Below are 7,432 nucleotides of genomic sequence, written 5' to 3'. Positions count from 1 at the left end.
CTCCACTGAGTCTGTGGTCATGGCCCTCCAAACCGTGGCCTAGGATCCATGTAGATTTTACCGGTCCCTTTCTCAGAAAGATGTTTTTAGCAGTTGTGGACGCTTACTCCAAATGGATTGAATGCGTAATCATGTCATCCAGCATGTCTACAGCCACCATTGAAAGCCTCAGGGCCATGATCGCCACCCATGGCTTGCCTGACGTCGTTGTCAGCGACAATGGACCGTGTTTCACCAGCTCGGAATTCAACGAGTTTATGACCCACAATGGAATCAAGCATGTCAGGTCTGCACCATTTAAGCCCGCATCTAACGGTCAAGCAGAGCAGGAAGTCCCAACAATCAAGCAGAGCATGAAACGCGTGACGGACGGCTCCCTGCAGACCTGCTTGTCTTGCATTCTGCTCAGTTACTGGACACGACCCCACTCACTCACCGGGGTTCCCCCGGCAGAATTGTTAATGAAGAAAGCCCTCAAAATCAAGCTCTCCCTAGTCCACCCGGATCATAATGATCACGTGGAAACCCGGCGACACCGGCAGAACATGTACCATGATCGCGCAGCTGTTTCATGTGACATTGATGTTAACGACCCTGTGTTTGATCTGAATTACGGTCATGGTCCCAAGTGGGTTGCTGGCACTGTTTTGGCCAAGGAAGGGAATAGGGTGTTGAAAATCAAACTGTTAAATGTCCAAACGTGCAGAAAGCATTTAGATCAGACCATATTGTGATTTACTGACAACCAGGAACGACTTGAAGAGGACATCACCATCGATGATCCACCAACACACACCCAACCAGCAATCGACCTCACTGTCAATCACAAGGATGAACCCCCATTCCTGACAGTCTGGTCAGACCAGCCGTGTTGCAGTGCCGCAATGGTCTGACCAACTCACACATACCAAGGTTTGAACTTAGACGATCAACCAGAGAATGAAGGGCTCTGGATCGCTTCAACTTGTAAATAACTTGTACCGAAGACTTTGGGGGGGGGAGTGATGTTATGTATGTAACTGTGTAATACTTGCCACCAGAGGGCATGATTGTTGGAGTCCTACTGATCACCTGCACACAAGTGCAGGGTCAATATAAAAGGTTGGCTGCCATGTTGTTTAGGCATTCTGGAGTTGCAATAAAGAAGACTGAGGTCACACTAAATTTAGCTCACAGTACTCAGCCTCGTGGAGTTCTTCTATACATAACAGTGTTGGCAGTCAGAGCTGTCATGTATGTAACCTTTATGTAACAACACTGCAATACTGTATATGCGTAAGAAATGCACACCTTGACCATGGGGTGAACTTGTGGGAGACACTCCTCACCTGGTCATCCAGGTATATAAAAGGAGGTCCCACGCAGGGTCATCACTTCTTGGTCCTGTGAATAAAGGTTCAGGTCATGGAGTGACCTTGTCCATAGAATGTGCCTCGTGTGGATTTGTGGTATTGTGTAAGGACTTTACATTGGCGACGAGAAACGGGAATCAACGACCCACGAGAATGTCCACCGGCAGCACAGATGAACGGTACTGTGTTGGTGAGGACTGGGACGATTTCATTAAGAGGCTTCAGCAGAGTTTTGTCATGAAGGACTGGCTGGGAGATGCAGCGGCCGACAAGCGAAGGGCTCATCTGCTGACCAGCTGTGGACCTAAGACTTACGCGCTCATGAAAGACCTGCTAGCACCCGAGAAGCCGGCGGACAAAACCTTTGAAGAGCTCAGCAAACTAATCGGTGAGCATCTCAAAGCGGCGAGCAGCATACACATGGCCCGACACAGATTCTATACCCACTGATGTCGGGAAGGACAGAGCATACCAGATTTCGTTGCGGACCTCCGGCGCTTGGCCAGCCTCTGTAAATTCACAGATGCCTGCAGGGGGGAGATGCTAAGGGATTTCTTTATTGAGGGCATCGGTCATACTGGGATTTTCAGAAAGCTAATTGAGACCAAGGACTTGACCTTGGAAGCGGCGGCGTTGATGGCTCAGACTTTTATGGTGGGGGAGGAGGAGACCAAGATAATATACGCGCGCAATTCTGCCTCCAACGTGGCGAAGGGTCAGGGAGTCACACATAGCCCCGCAGGCAGGCAAGGGCAGCTCGACACACCCCAGACAGCAATAAACCCAAGAGTAAGTCTCCAACAGGGACAATGGCAGACTGAACGGACATTTACGCACCCCCCCCCAGTGGACAATGCGGCCCGGGATGGGGCCATTGACACCCATTAACAGGGTGCTCAAGAGCAGTCAAAGGGACAATTAGCCAGGAATGCCGTGCAACAGCTCTTTTGTTCACAACAATGGGAATCTCAGTTCATGCTGGAGGTGTGGGGGCAGACATGCTGCCAGGACTTGCAGGTTTCAACAGTTCGTCTGCAGAAATTGTAACCTCAGTGGCCATTTAGCTCGAATGTGCAGAAAGCCTATAACCAGGTTAATATAAGAGGCGGATGAACCAGATGAGGGGCCTGTGAGGTAGTATGATACTTGGGGCAAATTAATGGACGCTGAAGTTCAGCGGGTTCATGTGGCAAACATTCATAGCTCATATACCAAAACGCCACCTATGATGATGAAAGTCCTATTAAACGGCATCCCTGTAAGCATGGAGCTGGACACAGGGGCCAGCCAGTCACTCATGAGTGTTCAACAATTCGAAAAGCTGTGGCCACTCAAAGCCAGCAGACCCAAAATAGAACGCAATTATGGACGTACACCAAAGAAATCATTCCAGTGCTAGGCAGTGCACTGTTGGCAGTCACACACAATGGATCGGTGAACCGGCTGCCGCTCTGGATTGTCCCGGGCAATGGTCCCGCACTGATGGGAAGGAGCTGGTTAGCTGAGATGAACTGGAAATGGGGGGATGTGCACGCCATGTCATCTGTGGAGCGAAGTTCATGCTCACAGGTCCTACAGCAATTTGAGTCACTATTTCAACCTGGCGTCGGGACGTTCAAAGGTACCAAAGTAGTGATACGCATCACCCCGGACGCCAGACCAGTGCACCACAAAGCCAGAGCTGTGCCGTATGTGATGCGGGAGAAAATTGAGAGCGAGTTGGACCAGTTGCTGATAGAGGGCATCATCTCGCCCGTTGAATTCAGCGACTGGGCGAGCCCCATCGTTCCCGTTCTAAAAGCGGATGGCTCTGTCAGGATCTGTGGCGACCACAAGGCTACTATCAACCGGGTGTCCCTACAAGACCAATACCCGTTCCCGAGAGCGGAGGACCTTTTTGCCACGCTGGCAGGCGGCAAGCTGTTCATCAAGTTGGACCTCACTTCAGCCTACATGACCCAAGAACTAGCCGATGAATCTAAACTACTGACCACCATCGCCACTCACAAGGGACTGTTTGTTTACAACAGGTGTCCGTTTGGCATTCGGTCAGCGGCTGCGATTTTTCAAAGAAACGTGGAAAGCCTGCTCAAATCCATTCCCGGAACGATCGTATTTCAGGTCGTGACACCGAGGAACACCTCCACAACCTTGATGAGGTGCTACGCCAACTGCTCCGGGTAGGGCTGCGACTCAAGAAGTCAACCAGAGCCCCAACTGAAGCGCTCCACGAGAGAGCGCAGACCACCCGAGAGACTTAACCTCTGATCCCAATAAGATGTTGAGGGGGAGGTGATGTCATATATGTAACCTTTATGTAACAATACTGCAATACTGTATAAATGTAAGAAATGCACACCTTGACCACAGCGGGTGAACTTGTGGGAGACACTCCTCACCCGGTCATCCAGGTATATAAAGGGAGGTCCCACGCAAGGTCATCACTTTTTGGTCCTGTGAATAAAGGTTCAGGTCATGGAGTGACCTTGTCCATAGAATGTGCCTTGTGTGGATTTGTGGTATTGTGTAAGGACTTTACAAGAGCACTACAATTCATCGCAGTAGCCATGGGCTAGAGGGGGTGAAAATCAGCCATGGTTCCTCATTCTGATCCTGTAACCCTTATGTGTGAGAACAGGATCAATTGTGATGCCACTTCACTTGGATATCCAGCTGGCACTCACTGTCAAGGCTCACACATAAAGAATAACCACTTGGACAAGGTATTGGAAGATACCTCGGTGCTTGGGTGCTTGTGGAACTGGAAATAGATGAGCAATCAAACACCTCCCGAAGTGAGAAGGGAAGAGCAAGAGACATAACCGCCAAGGCAAAGGCTGAAAAACTTCTGTGCAGAATTCCACTTATTGGCCAACAACACATAATCGCAGGCCATACGTTTCAGGTTATTGTCTGAACACCTCAGCTGGCATACTGAGGTCTTCTAATGTGCATGTAATGCAGGAACCAAAAGATCACAAAAAAGACACCCCATCACAAATAAAATATACATTTTATTGCACATAAAGTTTAACCGTATTGTTGATTCATATATAGATTGTATAAATATAACGAAAATATAATTATAAACTCATCATATAATTTGTAAATAAAGTAAGTTGCAGAAACAAAGATGAAGTAAAACAGCTATCAACGAAGGGCATGGCGTTCTAAAATACTACATCCAATTCTATACAGATCTTTCCACGAGGATGGAATAACTTTTTCCATCACTGTTGACAAATCAGGGATGTTTGAAATTGATTCAAGAAAGCACCTCATGGTGTAAAGCATTGGAAACGACACACATTTAGTGGGGAGAGATGCAGTTTCCTGCTTATGACCTTCCCCTGGGGTTATCTGTGCAACAATGGATAAATGCTGAATACCGGTCATTCCCAGGGTGAGAGAGATTATGTGCAGATGTCAGCACAAAATTGGGTGCAGCACTGACCAGTTTTGTTCATTGTTGAACATTTAGGAGCTACGGTAGCAGCCTTTGCTGTCTCCTGTTTTTTTCCCTCTAATATATGTCATCCATTTTACCACGTGAACCCTGCCAGACTTTGACCCCGAGGTTTTCAGGCCCTGAGCCTGGTGTCCAACTGACTGACCTCCCATGTGGACTGCAAAAAAATTCAGACTGGGGTGTCATCCCTCAGCTGGGCTTGCATGCACTTCCCAGCCTGGGAATGGGTCAGTCGTGGATGGTACATATTCAAATGAGATCATGAAAGGTTAATGCAGAAAAGAAGCTTCTGAGATCTGGCAATGGCTTAGTGGGTAAATGTGGCACAGTGTGAGGGGCATTTGCTGGAAACTGACAGCCAGATGCTTCCACATGTCACTTTGCCAATGAGTGGGTTAGAGTCTACTAGAACTATCAATACACTGCGAGATTTATTTTCTTTTGAGACACAAGGGAAAGAGTGGTGAGGGGCAGAATTGCCCCAGTCACTATGCATTTAGCAATAACTTAAAAATGGTGTTTACAATTTTGCTATGCAGAGCAGAGTGATTACAGTTAGGAAACCAGCATCTCTACTTAGAAGCAATCGGGTGATTCCACGAACCCACATTCCCAAAGGGGAGCCATGCTTGAAGAGAGCATGGGAGAGAATCAAAATAATGTTCTACCCCTAACTCTGGCCTGCACTATCTTTGAGCTCCACTGTGCTGATCACTCCCTTTGACTCTACTTCGATTTAATGAAGCCATGAGCATTTAAAGGACCCCTGAGAGCCAGACCTAAATATCGAAATCATACAAAGCAATATACAGCTGCCCAGATCACATGGCTGCAAATTACTGCTGGATTGCATTACTGGAACCTCTCATCCCATAAAACTTAATAATCAGATTGAGCACACTTTTCAGACATTCCAGTTTTACTCTTAGAGGAATCAGACATTAATCCAATGCACTGCACTGGCAGTGAACGTATACATTTGGATCCTAGCAAAGGTCACCTTGTTGATTTCCTTCACACAGCGCAGATGTGACTGCAAGTGGGATGAGCAACTAGATCTGACTGATTCACATAATATGGGCATTAGCCTAATTGTGGAAAAATACAAGCGTGTAGGAGATGTATATGGATTTTCAGAAGATGATGGACAATGTGTCTCACAAGAAGCTTGTTACAAAAATTCAGGCGTATGGTGTAAGAGGAAATGTAGCAGCATAGATAGAAAGTTGGTTGGCTTGGAAGAAAACAAAGAGTTAGGGGTGTTGATCGGATTGGAAAAGGTTGGAAATGATATAACCTGGGGTCCCTATTGAGTCCACTTTTGTTCTAGATGATTTGGATTTGTCATACGGAGCAAAATCTTGAAATTTGCTGATGGCAGAAAAGTGGAGACTTGGCAAAAAGTGAAGAGAACTATGAAAGATTCAGGAAGACATAAACAGGTAAGCAAAATTGACAGATAGGTGGAAGATGCAATTTAATATGGATACGTGTGAGGTAATAAAGATTTGGAAAAAAAACAAATAATAGGAGTATCCACTCAATGTTGAAGAATATGGATGAATAGAGAGACCTCGGGGGTTGAAATACATAATTCCCTGGAACTGCAAATGCAGGTAGAGAAAGTCATAAAACGGTCAATAACATTATAGGTTTTATAAATATGGGCATAGAGTACAAGAGTAAAGAAATAATGATGCACTTGTAAAAAGCATTGCTTAGGCCACAGTTAGAGTACATTTGTAGTTTTAAGCACCCTATTACAGAAAGGATATTAACGTCATACAACATAGTTTCACTAGGATAATACCAGGGATGGAAAACTATAGCTCGAGGAGATACTGGGACTATTTCTATTGGGGCAGAGAAGATCAAGAAGAGATTTAATAAAGATTTTTTAAATTATGAGGAGTTTTGATAAAGTGAATAGGGAAAGACTATTTTCTCCAGTTGCGGAGTCAGTGATGAGGGATCATCAGTTTATAGCTAACACCAAATGAGTGAAGAGAAACATTTGGAGACATTTCTTTCTGCACAGATTGTTGGAGGCACTATATGGATTGCCACAAGTAGTAGCTGAGGCAATGACTATTGTATTTTCTAAAAGAAAATTGGATACATTTTTGAAGCAGAGGAAGATATAGCGCAATGGGAACTAAGCAGGCGAGTGGGATTAATTTTGGATTGCTCTAGCAAAGAGCCGACACAGACACAATGGGCTGAATGGCCTCCTTCTGTGCTATATTTGATGGCTCGCTAACAAAATCATGGGATGATTTGAAATGTTTAATATCTCAGAATGTAATCTCATTAATAACAGGGAAAGACAGACGTCACCTATTTTCCATTAGAAGATGAACTTCATTCCTTTTATGTCTTCAGCAGGACAAATCCTTGAGACCTGGGCCCATTTTCTGGACATCTGTGAGTTGCATTTATATGTAAGTCCCTTCTGGTCCTGTCAAACATCCCAGATGCTCTCTGGAAACTAAAAGGTTCATGGCTTTTTACGATAGGGAGCTGGTTCTTTGTGTCCTACTCATCCCTTACAAAGGGTCGTCGGAACTTAGGAACAAGAGTAGGCCATTCAGCCCCTCGAGCCTGTTCTGCC

The sequence above is a fragment of the Pristiophorus japonicus genome, chromosome 1 (genome assembly GCF_044704955.1).
Source record: "Pristiophorus japonicus isolate sPriJap1 chromosome 1, sPriJap1.hap1, whole genome shotgun sequence".
NCBI lineage: Eukaryota > Metazoa > Chordata > Chondrichthyes > Pristiophoridae > Pristiophorus > Pristiophorus japonicus.
This window is presented reverse-complemented; position numbering follows the sequence as displayed.